Below are 19824 nucleotides of genomic sequence, written 5' to 3' on the forward strand. Positions count from 1 at the left end.
ATCCAGAAAAGATGCAATAATAAATAAATTATTAAATTGTCCACCATTAGGTGTGCTCAAATAATGATGCCAGAGAGGATGTCACAGTGGATGGCAAATAGTCCTGGGCAGATGAACAACACAGGGAGAAATGTGTGAAAAAGTTTCTAAAGGGCAAGACAAACTCATACTCTGCTATTTGAAATGGTTTCTATGCCACATTTGCAACCAACTAGAGAGGCAAAATTCAAAATTATTGGGAACAGAGGAAACCTTTGAAATAGCTCATAAGGAAAGGATGAGTTCCATCTAAAGCAAATAAAACTCAAACGTAAAATAAAGTTTATGAGGAAGTATTAAACTAAAGACTGAGGGAAATCCAACGGTTGTACAAGGGTGAAGGAGTAAAACCTCTGCAGTATTACAAAACGTGACAGAACAGAAGTCAATAACATTCAGGAAGGTAATAAATAGGAGCAATCTTTATAAATAAGATTCTATTGAAGCAAATCACATAAAAAATTGACACCAGAACAGGGCCAAATACCTATGTATTTACAGAAATGTAAAGAATTAGCTGGCCAAGATTAAAGTCCTGATTTTAAATAAGAGTCTTGTCATACTAGGGATTGAAGAAATATGGTGGAAGGCTGATAACCAGTGCAGCACTGTAGCTTGGATGCTAGCATAAAATTTACATTAGGAATGACAGAATAAGATGTATGTGTGAAGGAGTGGCATGGCATGTTAAAAAAGAGATTAGATAGAAATAGGAAATATACAGAGCAAATTACTGACTAGGAACATCAAATTACTTTGTATTGAAATCCTGTGTCCGAATAAAATAGCCTGACAGCAGGGCTGTACTATCAACACCTTGGAACACTTAGATATGAAATACTAGGGTAAACCATTTTTGCATGTGTAAGTAATGACTGCTAAATCTATTAAATTTCATTAATAGAATCAAATAACATCTGGCTTTGTGTTACCAGGTTATTTGCTGTATATGGAATTCCAGAAAGCTTTCTGGAAAGATTCTTGAAAAAAATCACTACTGTGTTTCACAGCAACAAAAGGGTGTTGTACAGATGGATTAATAACTACATAAAAGAGGCAACAAAGGACTAGATATATTGTCTTTGCTGAGTCCAAGTGTAGGAGAATTAACAGTGAAATTTCAGAGTACTTTCTGCTAAGACTTGTGCTGGTCAGTATATTCAGAGGATGAATAGTTAGGTGATAAAGCTTACTGATGATGTGCAATTGCGGAGAGCTATAAAAAAATAAGCCTGTCTACAAAGAGTGGCAGAAGGATCTTACACTGCTAAGTGTCTGCCAAATGAAATGGCAGACAATAGCCTGTGTTGAGACGTGAAAATAAAAAGCACATATGAGGAAGAACAACAGAAACTGCATGTACACAATTATTTGCTCTAAATTTGCCATTACCACTTACGAAAGAGATCTTGCAGTCATTGCAAATCATTTTATTAAAAAGAACTAAACATAAAACATATGAGTTTGAGCAGTGGACAAAAATGCAATTAGAATGCTATGAATCATTAGAAAGGGAACAAAACAGAAATCATAATTACCTCCTTGCATAAATCTAACATGGATTCACATTTTGTCTACAAATTAATATACTTTCCTGCCTCAAAAAAGGATATGGTAGAAAATTAGTGTGAAGAGAAATCATAAGATGTCCATAATTATAGAAGAGTTTACATGTGAAGAGAGATTGATTGAATAAACTAGGATCCTCCGGAGTGGGGGGGGGGTGGGGGGGTGTCTGAGGTGGTGTAGATAGATGACTTTATTATATATATCTGTTAAAAAATGAAAGCACTAGAGAACTAAAGGGGTGGTGTTTAAAAATAAAAAAATAAAAACAAATCTTAGAACTTTTGGAGAAAGTTTAATCACCCACACAAAAAGAAAAAAGCTTTGTTTGATTTTGTTTGGTTAGGTTCAGTGCGGGAAAAAAAAGGAAATATGTATTCCCTTTCCCTGAGGACACCAACAGACTGCAAACTCTTCACCCCCTCCTAGGGTTTTGGCTGCCTGTGCTCCAGCCCAGCTCCGATACGGTGCTATTGGAGCCTTAGGTCAGACTGCTGAGAAAAGAGCTGTGTGAGAAGGAGCTGTGAGAAATCATTAATTACATTACCCCACCCTTTGCTTTAGAACAGGGGTCCTCAAACTACAGCCCATGGGCCGGATACAGCCCCCCAGGGTCCTAAATCTGGCCCCCGGTATTTTCAGAACCCCCCGCCCCACCCCCCCCCCGCCAGGGGTTGGGGGGGGAAACCAAGCAGCCGCAGATGACTGCCTGCCACTTCATCCGCGTGCCGGCCCCCTGTTTAAAAAGTTTGAGGACCCCCGGTTTAGAACCTTGACTGATCTACATTGCAGGTGTACCTGTACCTGGCCGCGTGCCTTGCTAATGCTGACCTGCTAACTCAGCTGGCTGGCTTGATTGTGGCCCTGCTCTAGCCAAGTTTGTGCTTGCTTGTCAGTTGTGGTGAAAACTGGTTATTGCCACCTTCTCTGCTCAGTCTGTTTAGGTACAGTGGGCTGACCCCTTTCATAAGGCCACTGCACCTGCTTGCCATGATGTCCTGCTCAGCTCTTGTCTCACATCCAGGTAAATAACATCACAAGGGTACCATGGAGGGCAGAAAAAGAGCCATGCCTAAGCACAGTGTTGGGTTGATATGAATAGGTCCTCTGTTTATGACAGAGAAATAATTTTGATACTGCTTTGTATAAGCATTGGACTGCTTTCTGTGGAGGACTGGGACCACATTATTTTCATGGGTGAGGTCTACAAAACCTTGTCTAATTTGTAAATACTCTTTATTTATGTTTTCTGTCGATACATGTGGTTTTGGTAAAAGGTGATTGACTGATCTACCTATATACCTACCTATCTGTGTACATACACAACTTGTATATATATATACACACATACATAAATATATGTGCAACATCAATTACGATTATTGTCCATTATGGTTCAGTATTTCTTGATGCCATTTAGTGAAGTTTTGCAGCTTTAATGCTTTTTCATATTGTTTCACACAGACTCCAAAAGCTTTCTTCAGTTATTCTGCAGTTGTCCATTGCCAATTCTTCTATGTTCAAATGCAGTCTCATAAAACAGAGTCTTGTTCTGACCAGAAAGGTAAAAACAATAATCTGTCAAATGTAATTTTATATTTTTTTTAAAATAGTTATTCAGTAACAAAGAACTAGTAAACAACAGCTAAAAGGAAGTACTATAGGTGATCATTTTATTGGGGGAAAAAGGGGTTTTAGAGCAAAATTGTGAATGTTGACAACAAAACAAAACAAAAAAAAAAGAAAAAACATGCACACACTTTGGTAAGTGTAGCTACAATTTTGTTAACAGGAAGTTTACATAATGTGGCATTCAATGCCTTATAGGGATTTGAACCCAAATTCTTTTCGATCTTACCTGAAATCTTTAAATTATACATGGAATCATAGAATCATAAAATAGTCTGTGTTGGAAGGGACCTCAAAGATCATCTAGTTGGGCAGGGGCACCTTCCACTAGACCAGGTTCCTCAAAGCCACATCCATCCTGGCCTTGAATGCTGCCAGAGAGGGGGCATCTACAACTTGTTCCAGTGCCTCACCACCCTCACAGTAAAAGATTTCTTCCTCATATCTAATCCCAATCTAACCTCTTTTAGTCTAAAGCCATTACCCCTTGTCCTATTGCTACAGATCCTTATAAAAAGTCCCTCTCCATCTTTTTTCTAGGCCTCCTTGAGGTACTGGAAAGCTGCCATAAAGTCCCTCCCTGGAGTCTTCTCATCTCCAGACTGAACAACCCCAACTCTCCCAGCCTGTCTCCATAGGAGAGGTGCTCCAGCCCTCTGATCATCTTTGTGGCCCTTCTCTGGAAGCGCTCCAACAGGTCCATGTCCTTCTCACCTCCACTGGCCTGCTGGCCATGCTTCTCTTGATGCAGCCCAGGATTTAGTTGTCTTTCTGGTCTGCAAATGCATATTGCCAGGTCATGTTGAGCTTTTTTTTCTACCAAAACCCCCAAGTCCTTCTCCTCAGGGTTGCTCTGAATCCATTCTTTGCCCAACATGTAGTGGTACTGGGAGTTGTCCTGACTCAGATGCAGGGCCTTGCACTTGGCCTTGTTGAACTTCATGGGATTCACATAGGCTTACCTCTCAGGCCTGTCAAGGTCCCTCTGGATGGCATCCCTGTACCTACAGTGCATTGCACGCACCACTCAGCTTGGTGTCATCAGCAAACTTGCTGAGGGTGCACTCGATCCCACTATCCATGTCACTGACAAAGATGTTGAACAAAAGCAGTCATAGTACAAACCCCTGAGGAACATGACTTGCCTCTGATATCTACATTATTGGACATTCTGAGGAAAAGGTATGTCTTTCAGGAAGTGGAGGCTTATACCTAAAAAACTTGTTTTTTGAAGTTGTAGCAATGCAAAAAAATATCTTTAAATGTTTAAATTTTCTTAATTTAGTCATCCAAAACAACCAAACCAGCACTACTTGTTTGATTTTTTTTTGACTAGTTGTAGTTATTTTTTAAATTAAGTAAAACTAACCTTGATGTATAAATAAATACACTTATAAATAAATTGGAGATCAAGCAATAAACATTACAATCATATAAAAAAGTCACACAGCACTAGACTTGTCATTAGGAATATTTTCCAATGTATGACTGTTAATGATAACAATTGTTAAAAAGCAACCTTACATCTTTTTTAAATTTAATTTTTGAAAAATACAAGTGATAACAAATCTTATATAGTATGCTGTATCAAGCAGTAGTCCTTGTATATTGAAAAATGCTTTTTTATTGGTTTCTAAACTAACAACTTTTCAGAAGAATTGGTTAACAGTGGTATGATAACAATATGTCTGTGGAAAGTACAGCTTAGTGAGCCTTTGCAAAATATGAAAATTTCTCACATAAAGTGTTTCTATGGGAGAGGGTTCTTTAGTTGTTTAAAAATATCTGCTTACTTATTCTAACTTAAAATGACTTATTCACATCACTGTTGATAGACTAACACAGAGGTTAATATTGAGAACTTCCTGTATACATGGCCTTCATTAACACTATATAATTATACTGAGATTTCTTGAGCTTGACTTGTCAGATAAGATCTTATCTAGATGAATGGTTTTTCTTGCTTTGAATGCTTGAATGAACCCGAGTCATTTGGCACTTGGCAGCCTACATTATGACATGTTATCAGCCAAGTAGTGCAAAGAAAAAATTAATTATTTCAAAGAAGAAATACATGATAGAAATATTTTAACATGTAACAATAGCTGTGTTGGCTCTAAGGAGAGAAAAAAAAAATTACAAAGCGGAGACAAGTCCAGTGAAGAAGAACATCTTTCTTCAGAAACTTGCAACAGGGTTACCTATCAGTGAACACAGCTGTCAACCACCAATCCCCTGCTGAAACATTATTTGGAGAAAGAAAGTTAAAGTAATTCACGAAATGTTTCATTGTCCTCCTCCCCATAAATTAATGCAACCACTTTTGTTGTTATTGTCATTGTCTTGAGGCTACTTCTTGACATACTTTCTCTCAAGGGAAGTCAGAAGACAAATTGCATGTTGAGATAAAATGCTGGAATGCCTTTTTTTTTTTTTTTTTTTTCTATTCCACCTTAATTTCACCCTCATTCTGTGGCTATCTCACTCACCTTGTTAGCTCGTGTTGGGCAGCCTCAGCATAGCACAAAAATCCAGTTACTTTGTCAGAAAGCTGAAAGACTTACAGGAGTTTGGCCTCTCTTTCTAGAAGAATTATGTTTAAATCTAGTTCGTTGATAGCAGAGTAAGTGGCTACCCTTGTGTATAAAGGCACATAACTGAAATTCAAAGGATTCATTTGTCGTAGGCACTTTGTGAAAAATTTACTGTGTCTTTAAATTTACTGTGCCTTTAAACTTTTCTGAACATAAAACAAATAAAGCACAGATTTTGTTAGTTTCTTTGTAACAGTACTTAAATCAATGAACTACTTGTATACATGCAATTATGCCTCTAAAACATTTTTATACCTATGCAACTTATGGCTTTTCTATGCTTGATATTAATGGAGATTAAAATATAATATGAATTAAAAACACAACAGCTGCTCGTAACAGTTCCTTTTCTAGCCACTCTACCTATAGAACAAGAAAATAAAATGGCCCAGGCCCTTTCTTCATCTCTAAGTACAGATGGTGTAACAAGGTTTGTGTATGTACACCTGGTCTTTCTTCCCACTGAACAGGTAAGGACAGTCACACTGCACATTATGACTAGCACCTGGCTGGCATATCCCCTGAACCGTGCTTGGCTTTTCTCTCGGGACTGCAAGTTGCTACAGAGCACAGCTATGCCCTGCTGTGTACCATCGATTGAGGGGTCAGGACAATCAAGGACCAGCACTCAAACCTCTGCTTCTGCTCTACGGAGCTTTGCAACCCTGCTGTTTTGGAATACACACCTTTCTTCCTTTCCTCTGGGCAGTCCCAGTGATCACTGTTAGGATCCTGACTAGTGATCCTCCTGAACTAAAGTGGCTATTATTATGCTGGCAGCAGTGCTTTGTTTGCCTACCCTACAAACCTAGCTTGAGAACTAGATGTTGCACTGTTTTTCTCCTTCAGGTCTACTCTGCCAGTATCTTTCTGTTGGTCTCTGAACATAAATTTTAGAGAACATGCATAATACAGTGAACAACAGTCAGATTGCTTGCAGGCTTTCGGTCTGCTCCTAACTACAGGGATCCTGTTTGTAGTCATGATCCCTAATTTTGAAACCTCTGGGATAAAAAAACTCAGAGAAGACTCTTCTCAGAAAGAAAATAAAAACTCTATTAATTTGCACAATAAGTTGACAGGGAGCAATTCTATGATGCCAGAAACTGTTTCTTTAGATATTAGGTTCACAATAAGCTAAAATAAATGTTTCTACTACATGATACTGGTACTTGCTGTAACTCTTTAGAGACAGTTAAGGGAGCAAATTTTTTAAGGACGGATAATCCTAATTTTCCTATTTCTTCCATTTATAAAGAATGTAATGAAATCTTTATATTGTTTCTGTCTTCATTAAAGTGTCAGCTTTTTAGGATGGGGACTAAGTTATATCCTATCTTACTCAGGAGTTTAGCTCAAAAGGGGAAACAAGCATCTGCTGAGAAATCAAAATACTGCAACAGTTTAAAATATACAAATATTTTAAGGCATTAAACCCCAAAATAATTGACAGATACATTATTCAATGCTACCATGCTGCAGTGTTGTTTCTATTAAGGACCTGCCTGTATATAACAGTCTTATCTCTAAACTCAGAGCTACAGTTAAAATAATCACAAATGCAATTTTATAATCTGTCATCATATGGTTATTTCAAAATTGAAAATAACATATGCTTTCTAATATTATTATTTAGCCCTTAGGTTAATTGCTTAGGAATGATAGACTAAGTCACTAGACTTTATCCTCTCGAGAGGATACTAATGCCCTTTTGCTCTTTAATTTAATGCGGTGTTTATTTTGATTTTAAAGAAACAATTACCACCACCACAACAACAAGAAGTTAATTTCTGTGTACCTTAAATTGTGTTAATTCTCACAACTCTGTACAAAGTTAAACTAATGTTCAAAAAGAAACACTAAAGATGCTGGTTGAATCTTTTCTCTCTATCTTGAATTTTTCTTATTCACAAAAAGCAATGGTTGCCCACTGTAGTAATTTTTCTGTCTCTGTTTCCTCACACCTTCCAACGTAGACCAAATTACTAGACTCTTGTCTTTGCCATATTTTTGGGCCATTTTGCAAAGTGACTTTAAAATAGTATTAAAAGAGAATTCAGACTTCATAAAGTGTTCTCAGACTACAGCAAGTTCTCTAGATCGTAACCCAAACTGCTGAAGGAGGCAGTAGGTATTTTGAGTCCAAAACCGCATTTTGTAGCACTGCTGTAAGACTTCAAACAGAAATTGTGGACCTATAGCAGAACCACTGTAAGCAATTAACATTGTCCAAATGCACCTGATAAATACTGTTACCATACTGTTATAAATGTCTTTTTTCAAGTCATTGCTGTCTCTTAACTAATTAAAAAACCTGTTGCACTAGCAGATTGGTGACTGACAGTGAATGACTGCAGTCAGCATTGGCAACTAGGAAACGTCTTTGTAGCGGGGTAATATTTGATGTGGGGAAAAAATAGAATGAAATGCCTGAAACAGGACCTTGCACCAGCCAATAGATTCTCTGCAACTCTGTAAGCCATTTGGGGGATTTCATCAGATTTATTTCTGCATTTGTAGCTACATTAGCTAAATCTGGATAGCTAGGTTTTTACAATTTTACCAACTTCCTGGAGTTAAATGTAAATTTCCCTGATTTGTCAATATGATAAGAAGTCTAGTTTGCTTTTGGAATCTACTTTCCAAACACTCTTTAATGCATGGTTAGGACAGTTTTGTTGCAGTAACACTAAAACAGGCAAATTAATAAGACCTTAAGACATTTGTTAATCAAACTTATGGGGTGTGGATAGTTAATAGTCCTTAGCAATAACTGACATTTAGAGTATATAGCATGTTACAAACATTTAATAATTACTGTCTTAACATCTTCAGGTGCTAGGAAAATCATTTTAACATTAATGTGCAGGCAAGGAAACTGAGGCAAAACCAGCTGTGTGCTTTAGAATATCCTACTAATTGGAAACAGATAATTTCTCTGTCCACAACACACCAACCTGGACATTTTCAAAAATGTTAAGGAAACATTAGCAAGGTGATATTATTCTACCATTTTGCAGAGTATGCAATGTAAGGCTATAATGTCTGTTAATTAAACTTCTATATATTAGTTGTAAAAATGAATTGCTCCCCAACAATTTCTGCTACCAGTGAAGAGATACAGGTTCAAACAGAAATCCTGTGCATCTGCTTTAGGCAGGAAAATAAAGAGGGATTTTGGAGTATACATTGTAAAATCAGAAACAAACTAAAAAATGTAAATGTAAACTGTAAAAAAAAAATAAAACAAACAAAAGAATAGGCAACAACTAGAACTGTAGACTGTGATAGCCTATGTCATTGCTAGGGCAAGTTCTGTTGTTTTTTTTTAAAGAACCTTTTGAAAAAGGAAAGTAATGTGTACACACTATTGGTTATGGCCAACATTTAGAGGACTATGACAGTAGAAGTCTGTAAACAGGAATACTTTCACCTATATCAAATAGAATATTCATCGAAGTAATGATTATTTAAATATGTAACTTTCCAAGACTAACGTGGGTTTATTCCATTGTGAAGTTCACAGGAAAAAATATTCTGTTGAATACAACAGACTCTAGGTTTTTAATTTATTCTGCTTTGTTTCCTTAGTGTTCCATTATTTTGCTTTGGATGCAAATTATTGTACTGGAAAGAAATTGCCAGGAAATAATTATGAAATGACAACAAATAAGATTTTACAATAATTAATTTTTGAAATGGCATAAGCCTAAACAACTCTCTCTAATTGAGCTAAGACAAAATGACAAAATTAAAGCAAAGTCAGCTAAAGAAACACTAATGTCATTAAAAATATGAACTTCAGCTATAATTCAGATTCAAACATTACACTTGCTTTGTAGTGAACTGTATCTATTTTAATAGTTACTGAATGTAAGTTCTGCTTTTATGTTGTCATTTTTAATACATTCTGAATATTTTTGTGTATATTTGTTACTTCATGAAAAGAACAGATGCATTCAAAAAAGAGACAAATATATGCTGAGATCTCAAAAATATATTTATTTAGAATAATTCATACTTTCCTTTCTTGAAGACCAGTTTCACAAGATTTTTCCCATAACTGAGCAGGATTTAATCTCTCAAGTTAAAACTCAGTCCTTCAAAAACCAAAACAGGTAAGACTAATGAATTATCCTTGTAAGAGGAATTAGAGATTTCCATTTTTTGGGGGGTAGAAATTAGCTAAAACCCCCAACCATCATCACCTTTACTTTGATTATTCTTATATATTTTGGCTAATTCTGGTGAACTATTTATAGCAAAAAACTTACTGAGTGAATTTCAGTTTGCTTTTTCAGTCATTAAGTATTTTAAATTAATTTTTTTTTCCTCAATTTGGAATTACATGACAATCTGCCTTTTGTTGCATTGCTGAATAGCATTGAAAAAATGATCTGACAAGTCAGTTTCTGTGGAAGTGTTGTAGTTGGCATGCTTGCTTTGATTATGCCTTGATTTTTACCTCATAATTAAATATTCATAATTCATGGTGTGTGATGTCAGTATGATACTGATTCTGATTTTAGAGATTAACATCAGAAATGTTACAACAGGATGAGAAAACAAAAGGGCTTTCAAAACAGCTATGGGAATAAATGGAGAAGAAGAAAATTTTTACAACTTTGTTCTTTACATTTGAAGAACATCTTTAGATACATTAAAAAAAGTGCTAGACATGCTCTTTAAATTTTGTGTTTGTTTTATTTCACAGCATGCATAGCCTGCAGTTATCTGTATGATGATAGCAGAACTCAGGTTGATCAGTAAATATTACAGATATATATTGATCAAGTGAACATGGAATCTTGAGTTATCTCAGCAAAATAACTAAAGGAAACTAAGAAATTGGCATAGTATCATGGTTATCCATTTGTTTGACAATGAAAAATCAACTGTAACAGAAATATTTTCAGTACTGACAGATCACTTAAGTAGTCAAAAGCTTATGTCGGTTTAAAAAAACCTAAACTATATAAATTATATCAAATAATTAGAGAATGAAAATAAAAATAACATGATCTGTGGCATGATCCAAAATTATATGGATTCTTTTGGGTTTTGTGTCTTTTTTTGTGGTTGGTCATCTTCTACTGAATGATTGTCATCAGTTTCCCTTTTCTTTGGATGAAGGAGAAGAAGATGGAAAAACAGTTAGGGAAAGAGTATATTCTTTCTGGTCATATCCAGAACTATGAACATTGCTGTCAAATGTCACTTACTTGATATACTGAAAATTCTTAAATCAGTGAGAAAACATGGTTTGGTTTTGACTACATCTAACTTTCAAATGTCACTCACGTCAAAATGCTCCTGCTTCTTGTTAAGTTCAATAAGCACTTTATGAATGTCTCTAGCTCCTATAAGGCTGAATGACTGGTTTATGGAGAGAGCGTGATCTTTCATGTTTATGAAGCACTTCAAAACAGGAGATACTCAGCAATTACCATGGTTACAAGTTCAATTATTACCATCCAAACCAACAGTTCAAACTGAAAATCCAATTATTAATGAGTTATTAATGAATATCTATGCAGTATGCAGGCTAAAAATACATTTAAAATAATAATAACATTGAAACCTAAGTTATCATTGTAAATGTCCTGGAATCCCACCAAATTATCTATTAGAAAAGGCTTAACAGTAGCTGGAAAGCTGACATTAGAGTTGAAAATGTCATGAGTTATCATTCATTCCCCTGCTTTACTTCCTGAAAAACAAACAAACAAACAAAAAAAAATAATAATTAAAAAAAATCACAACAACACAACAACAAAAGCCACCCCAACACCCAATAGAAAAATCAAATAATCTGGAAATCAGGAAGGCAACAAAAAATACTATTTGAAGGTGAAAAATCCACTGTAGGTTGTTTAGGCAGGTCAGTGGTAGTAACAGGGAAGATGGTAATTGTACACATTTAGATCATAGGCAGGGTCAATTTCTTGATCCTGGACAGAAAAGAATAAGGCATACTAGAACTACATACAAGCCAGTATCTCCTATTGGTTGGCTACTACACCTGACATAATTCCTACTTTAATTTATTTAAACAATTTAATTAATTTAAACATAAGAAATAATTTCTTTATACTGAGGGTCATCAAGCATGAAAAAAGGTTTCTTAGAAAAGTTGTGGGGTTTCCATTGTTGGAGGTATTCAAATGCTGAATTGACACAGTGCTGAGCAACCTGTTGGGACTGACCCTGCTCTAAGCAAGGGAGTCGGACTGTGCGATCACAGGAGTTCCTTCCCAATGTCAACCATTCTGTGCAGTTTTAAGGACTCTCAAAGTAAAGAGACTGCGGCTGCTGGAATTACTGCCTTCACAACAGGCTGTGATATAATCTCCTGGGTTTTGCTAGGATAGTTATTTTTCTTCATACTACCCCATACAGCACTCTGTATTGGATTTGTGATCAAAACAGTGCTGATCACACAGGGATGTTTCAGTTATTCCTGAACAGTGCTTACACAGCGTCAAGGTTTTTTTCTGAAACTTAAGCAAAGGTTTTTCTGAATCTTTCACTTAGAATAGACAAATCAACACCAGACACATTTTAGGTTCTTAAGGTGTACTTTTAGGATCTCATCATAAATTGTTACTACTTAGTCATTCACTTTTACTTTTTCCTACAAGTTGTTAGGGTTACAGGCAATGATTCATGATATCTAATGCTTCTTGAGCAGTAGAAAGATAGCAATGTCTGTTCTTCTGTCTTTACCATCCAAACACATTTGAATGGATTCCCACACATAATTGGTGTCTTCAGAATCAGAAACATAAAACTGACTCTTTGGTGTCTGAAAGACTATGAGGCACAACTTTATGTTCCTAAGCAGAAAAAAGCAAAAAAGTGCCAACAAATAAATAAACTAGCTCTGAAGTTTTGGGACATTGCAATGTTTTCTATACATAAATTACCAATTTATTCTTGAAAACTTGTACCATAACTAAGAGATTCCCCCATCTACTGTGCCCTTTGTAGGGCAGATTACTATGAAAGATCTCTAACAACATAAGAGATTGTTTTTTCGCAAAAACTAGGATGCCATTTCTTAGCGGCATAGACAAGAAGTAGTCAACAGGACACATAGAATTTAGACCTTTTTATTTTATAATAATATAAACTATATATATAAATATAAAATAATATAAACTATAATAAAATAAAGTTTATTTTAAAAATTTTGGTTGTTAAATTAGATTAGATACCTGTGTCAGTTAAACTCTGAAGTTTGTTTAATTGTGGTTATAACTATTAAAGGATGAAAATCACAAGAGGCTTAGGTTTTACAGGCAGGACACTGAGACACTAGGTTGAAATAGCTGTGGCGTTTGTAACCCAAAGTTATGGGATCAGTACACTGTGAAAAAGATGGAAAAGACTGGAACTAAAGTAGCCAACACAAAATTATAGAAGATGGAAAGGATTAAGTCCTATTCTAGAGGAAATTTCTCTCTCCTCTTTCATGAGAACTCAGCTAACTTGAGCATGTAAACCAGACCATTTCATCCTTGTAGGACTAGCTGGAGGAGCTTCCTTCTAATATCCAATAGACAAGTAATTAAAAGCACTCAGCAGTGTTGTGGAGTGTGTAAATATAAATGGCATAAATGGGTATTTAATGGGGCAAAGAGATGGATGGTAATTGCCTTCACTAGCTGTTCTTCAGCACACTTACACGCAGTTACGTGACAAGTTTCTGTCAAAGCAACGTGTTCCTAAACTAAACTGAACATCTTTCAAAGGATACACACAGATAAATGCATATTACATCACAAACTATCTACCTAGGTGCCACCTAAGAAAGGGCAGATAAGGAGAGAGCTTCCAGCCTTCAGAGGAATGAATAGGACTGGAATTGGAAAGTCTTTTTCACAAATAAGTAGGTATTTGTAGAAATCTTTTAAAACTAGCTCTAAAGTTGCAGACTTTGTAAAATGGAAACATAGTATTTTAAAGCATATTAAGATTATATTTTTTTAGAACAGGTTATGAATTTGATGCTTTTTCACAATATTTAATGAGCACCTAGAAATCATAGATGTTAGTTTTTTCACAAACATTTGTTATGATGGCATACTTTCTCATGAGTAACCTTTCCCCCTTTCCCTCATACTATGAAACTGATCAATGTTTGTTTTCTCTTAATTGCATATTTGAGCTCCACAGAAGCTCATTTAGCAAGCAGTTTACGATTATCTTTCTGAATGGTCTGCTTTTTCTCTCCATTATCTCAAGTTTGAGGCAAAAAAGAACCAAACCAACAGAGAGAGAAGACAAATAGCCATATTTCATTCCTTTTAAAAGTTCTGTTGTTCATATGTCACGATACTGGAGTATGAATCCTGCAGTATCAGCAGGAATCAACTGTGGGGACATCTAAGATCAAACATTCCTGGCTACCAGAGTTTGCATATTAATTCTATTGTACTGGGAAGAAATTTGGGGGCATGTGGGGGTGGGGAGCATCACAAATCTGAAAACATCAGTGCTTTTTTACTTCTGCTGCACTATTTACCTTTGTGGGCAGCATTAAACTGCTAGAGCAGTCAGTTCCAGGGGATAGTACTACTTTTCTGCTACAAGTTAGCCCACAAACCGTTGACAAAGTACAAGACAGCTTTTACTTTATCCCAGGGATGTATGAACTAGTATTGATACGGTACATATATTTCTACCTCTGCAGAACTGAAAGACCAAAGAATGAATTCTGATCATTGGATTCACCTATGATGATTAGATCTACTCTTAGATCTACAGAGGTACACACTGTACCTTAATGTGGGTTAATTACTGTGTCATGCTCTAGAGTTTTAGCTGCCCTAATAAAATAAGAAGAATATGTCTGTCCTGCATGTTCTGAGAATATTTTGCCAAGATTTTTCCTTATGGTTCAGTGTTGCAACTTATTAATGCTGAAAAGGAGCTGCCCCAGTATGACTATCAGAAGAACTATAAAAATATTTATACGTAAGATTTTAATAACTCTCTGCCCTCCAACTGGATGCTAAAAATTACCAGTGAAGCTAATTTTTTTCTTTATAAAGTTCTGACTTTGTGTATACATATAATTCAATTCAAGACAATTCAAGACAATTCAAAGTCTAAAAGTCAATATTATTGGGATGCCCCCCTAAGTGGTACATAAGCCTAACAATTTGTACAAAGTAAAACTTCTGATCTGATCCCATGGACTAATCTGAATAGGGCAATGGACTTAGAGCAATCCTTCCTCACTCAAGAAGACGGATATTCTGTTCTTCCTCCCCCAATCCCACCCCCAATCTTGGACCACAAGTTCCTATACTGGGATAATTAAAAGGAGAATCTAATCAGTAGGGAAAGGCTAAGGCAAGAATGTCTTCAGCTGCAATTGCTATCGGGGAAATTGCACTGTGAGGCCATACCTGAATTTTTTAATGTTAAGTATGATTGAGACTAATGCTCTTAAAAAAAGAATCTGAAGGCACATAAACAGTTCTGAAGTGCATTTCCAAGTATAGTTTTGACTCTTTTGAAAAAGAGAGGGAATGAGGAGTCTAATCTGAATTAAATTATGAGCCTTCTTACAGAAAATATCAATTGACTGGGCCGTAATAGTTCTTTCCAAGCTGTATTCAGTCATCTGTTAAAACCAGCTTGTACATGGCATGTGTAACATAGCATTCTGATGATTACAGACCTAAAATGAGTATGCTAAATGGACCTTTTAAAGGGCAATAATTTTTTTTAAAGAAAAGAAATAAATGGTGGGGCCATCCAACAGCAAGATCTACTCTTTTTTGCAGGCCACAAATTACAGTTCTGATATGAATGGTACTGTTCCTTGTTGGCTTTATGACCTAGCCACAATTACCTGAAATGGCATAAATGACACACACAAATAAGAAATATTTAGTCAGATAATAGAGGACTTAAAGTGATTGTGAGAATATTTTGGATTCAGAAAGCTTTTCCTTAAGTTGAAACTCAAATGTCAGCTATATTGTTTCCAATCAAAATCAGAAAGTTTTATGCCTGTACAGTTTTTTACAGTGTTGAAAATCTGAAAAATTCCAAATATTTGGGACAAAGGAGGAGAAACATTTTTACTCTAGAATAAGGAGATCATTCCGAAATTCACCTAAGATACAGAAAACAGGATTTCTTACCGGATCATGTATTTGAATCCAAATATCCACACAGCCTAATAGACTTATTTTTACTTATCATGTGGGGGTAGGGGCTTCTCTTTTTTTCATCAGAAATGGCTAGAGAGATCTGAAGTTTTTTCCACTGAAAATCAAACTGCAAGGTCTTATAGTGGAGGTACAAATGATGGTAAAATACAGTTCAACAACATTTTCTTTTTCATTCACTGACACCTTGGACTACCAGAAGGAGTCAGTGATACTAAAACCTAAGTGAAAAAGAAGCAAATATTTGATTTTTGTACACTGAAATAACACTGGTAATAGGAAAGATGGTAGCAAAAATAGACAATTCTGATTATATCTTTTTTTAAAAAAATCTGCATATTAAAATATCAAATGCAAAGGCAGAAATAATACAGAGATTAATGCACAGATTATGGCTAAACACCAGAATACATTTAGATATATTCTGTGTATTTCCTACAGTAGAGACATACCTTTCTGGAGGAGCAAGAGGTACCTACAGAAAGAAGGTTATAATGACACTTACAGAGACTGAGTAGCCCAATGTCCACAAACAGATGAAATAGAAGTAGGGAACAGAAATCAATATCAACTAGAAAACAAAGGATTTAGGAAAACTATTAGAAAACTAGTATATATCACACACCAGCAACCTAAAACTTACCTAAACAACTGCTAGTAGAACTGAAATCTGATCATGAGCATTTTCTCACTGCTGCAATAGTAAGTTTTTCTTATGTTGAAAAGGCAGGAGGGAAATACACTATGGACCACTACCCTATAACTGGCAGTTCTGAATAAAAGGTGTAAAATTTTGTGAATAAAGGTCTCATGTGCTGACATCTTTTCCTGCATGACTTTGTCTAAGAGTAAATGATTACTATTTCCAAGTGAAATTTCAACCTTTAGAGTTGTTAGAGTACATCTATATATGTATGGGTGTTTTGGGATTGTGCTGGTCCACATGAGAATACATGTTCAAGACTTAAAGGCGAAAAAGTAGTGTATTTTGGAAAAATAAGCACTATCTGGGGCTTCTCATCTTGGATAAGTGAAAATTTTCTGCCACACGCAAATGCAGTAATTGCCCTCCTCTTTCTTTCAGCAAAATAGTAAACTGGTAAACAACAGGAAAGGGGTAGTTATATTCAGAGGGTTGTACATGTATATATGTATCATCTACATCTATAGAATGAATATTGTGACTGTCCCCTGCTGAAAAAAAATCATCTACCCTCAAAAACAGAGAGGTGAAGAAATATTGAGTATAAGCACAATGGAAATTTCTGAGAAAGACAAAGTTTATTGCTGAAGGAGACAATGTTAAAGTAGATAAAGGCCTCATGGTTATAACTGATGGATGTTCTTCCTCCCTAACTATGGTGATTTGACCTTGGCTGGACGTCACATGCCCACCAAGCTACTCTATCACCCCTCTTCTCAGCAGGACAGTGTAGGGATAAAATAGGATGGAAAAAAAATCATGGGCCAAGATAAAGACAGTTTAATAAAGCCAAAGCAAGTTCACATGTGGAAGCAAAGGAAAACAAGACTGATTCTTTACTTCCCATCAGCAGGCGATGTCCCACCACTTCCCGGGAAGCAGGGCTTCAGTACATGTAGTGGTAGCTCTGGAATGCAAATGTTATTAATAAAACATGCTCCCCTTCCTCCTCCTTTCTTTTAGCTTTAATGCTGAGCAGACATATGGTATGGAACATCCCTTTGGTCAGCTTGGGTCAGCTGTCCTCGCTGTGTCCCCTCCCGAGATCTTGCCCAACCCCAGCCTACTGCTGAAGGGGGAAGGTTGGAGCGACAGATTTGATGCTGTGTGAGCACTGCTCAGCAGCAGCCAAAACACTGGTGTGTTATCAACATCGTTCCAGCTACATAGTACTATGTGGGTTGCTATGAGAAAAACTAATTCCATCTCAGCCAGAACCAATACATTAATGAACTATTTGAATCTTTAAGGAGCATGTAACACTGCTGATCATAATGTTATTTCAGTCTGACTACTGTCTGTTGTGGGCATGACGTTCAAGGATGGCTGGGGATGGTCAGTCTCCTATTTCTCTTGCATAAAACATAGCACTCTGGGTTGACTGCTCTCATGTAGATTCAGGTATAATGAGAAATATTTGTATGTTTTATAATAGTGCCTACTTTTTTCTGGTATGTTTTATTACTTTCACAAGGATATGAAATGTAGGTTCTTTTTTTCCCCCCATGTTAATGAGCTGTGCATGTTAATGGTAGCCAAAGTGGGCAAGGGAACATGATAGTCTAGATACTATGATTTCTTTGCTTTTTTCTCTGTGTATAGCTACACCCCTGCATTGCAGCAGACTTTGTTCTTCCTAGGAGGCCGTATATGAGGCAATGTGTAAGGCTGCCTACAGGGTGGCTGTGACTGTGAGTTGTGACTGCTAATAAAATGGTCACTCTACTCTTATATCTAAGTTTTTTGGTAGCAAAGATAAATGGATTGCAGTAGCCCTATATAGGAAGTTAGAATTATATTTTTTTTTAATGGAAAAAGAGGAAATCTGTTGTTTCAATTGAAACAGAGTGAATGTAGTCTTTTGGAATAGTGTTTTTATTAGTAAGCAAACAAAAGATTTTGGGAAGAAAAAGATCACAGCAATATCTAGCAATTCAAAGCCAGAGAGGAAAAAAATGAAAGTGTGACATGGGAAATATTAGTCTGAATGTACACAAAAAAATTAAGCTGACCCTACTACTACTTTGAGAGACTGAAATTATAGACAATAGGATTTTTAACTGATGAACAAGTGAACAGCCTATAAATATTGATGGATTTTTACATTTTCTTTTTAGTCACAACATCTGATATATCCTTATTCTCGTATTTTTTACAATTAGACTTTGTTGATCAGTGCAAAGACCTCCAGAGAAGTAACCTTACAAAATCCTGAAGGACCTCTGCATCACTGCAAATATTTGGACAGAGTCTTTGCACTTGAGGTATTCCAGAGATGACTCATTCCCAACAAACTTTGAAAAATTTCATGCCACAACTGTTGTAGAAGATTTAATTTTAGCATTTCTAAGGTTGTTTCTCTGTCTTTATTTCCCTGTGTACCTATTTCCATTCTGCTTTTTCCTCTTCTCCATTCGCTTTCTCTCTTGGCTTCTGACCTAAGACTGAAATCAATTGTATCTTGCAGCATATGGCACTAACACATTGAGAAGAAACAGTTCATCCACCCCTGACCAAACTAAAGAGAACCAGGAAGCGAAAGACATCTGCCAAAATCATCCAGATGGTATCCCAGACCAGGGAGGCATGCCAGGGTGCAGACCTGCACCTATTATGCCAACCTGTCTACTCAAGGCTTGCAGATATACCTGACTTACCCAGTGGAAAGTAAATAGAAAGTGCATTTTCTGAATCTTTCTCTTTTTTTTTTTTTTTTTCCTATTGTTTTCTTTTTTTAAAACAAAAATAACTCTTGTATAGCATGTCCATATTGAGTAGAGGAATTTTATCCTTTTAGTGGTAAAAGTAAAGAGTTTAATAACATACGAGAAACTGAGGTACATTCCTGAAACAAACCGCTGTTTCTTACATACATTGTGTGTGTTCAATTTTTACTCCAGTTTAAATTATTTTATTTTATTTTGTTTTATTTTTGTGCAAAGACAGAAACAGTTAATGCTTTTACTATGTTGGGTCCACTCAGCCCATCAAATAACAGTATACTCAGCAACTACCTTGTCGAGGATTTTTTCTTAATAGAGACGAGTAGGAGGTGAAGGTGGTAAAAAATGAGTGTCATTTTTTAGTCTGCATGTTAGGAAATGAT

The sequence above is a fragment of the Falco rusticolus genome, chromosome 2 (assembly GCF_015220075.1).
Source record: "Falco rusticolus isolate bFalRus1 chromosome 2, bFalRus1.pri, whole genome shotgun sequence".
NCBI classification, from domain to species: Eukaryota; Metazoa; Chordata; class Aves; order Falconiformes; family Falconidae; genus Falco; species Falco rusticolus.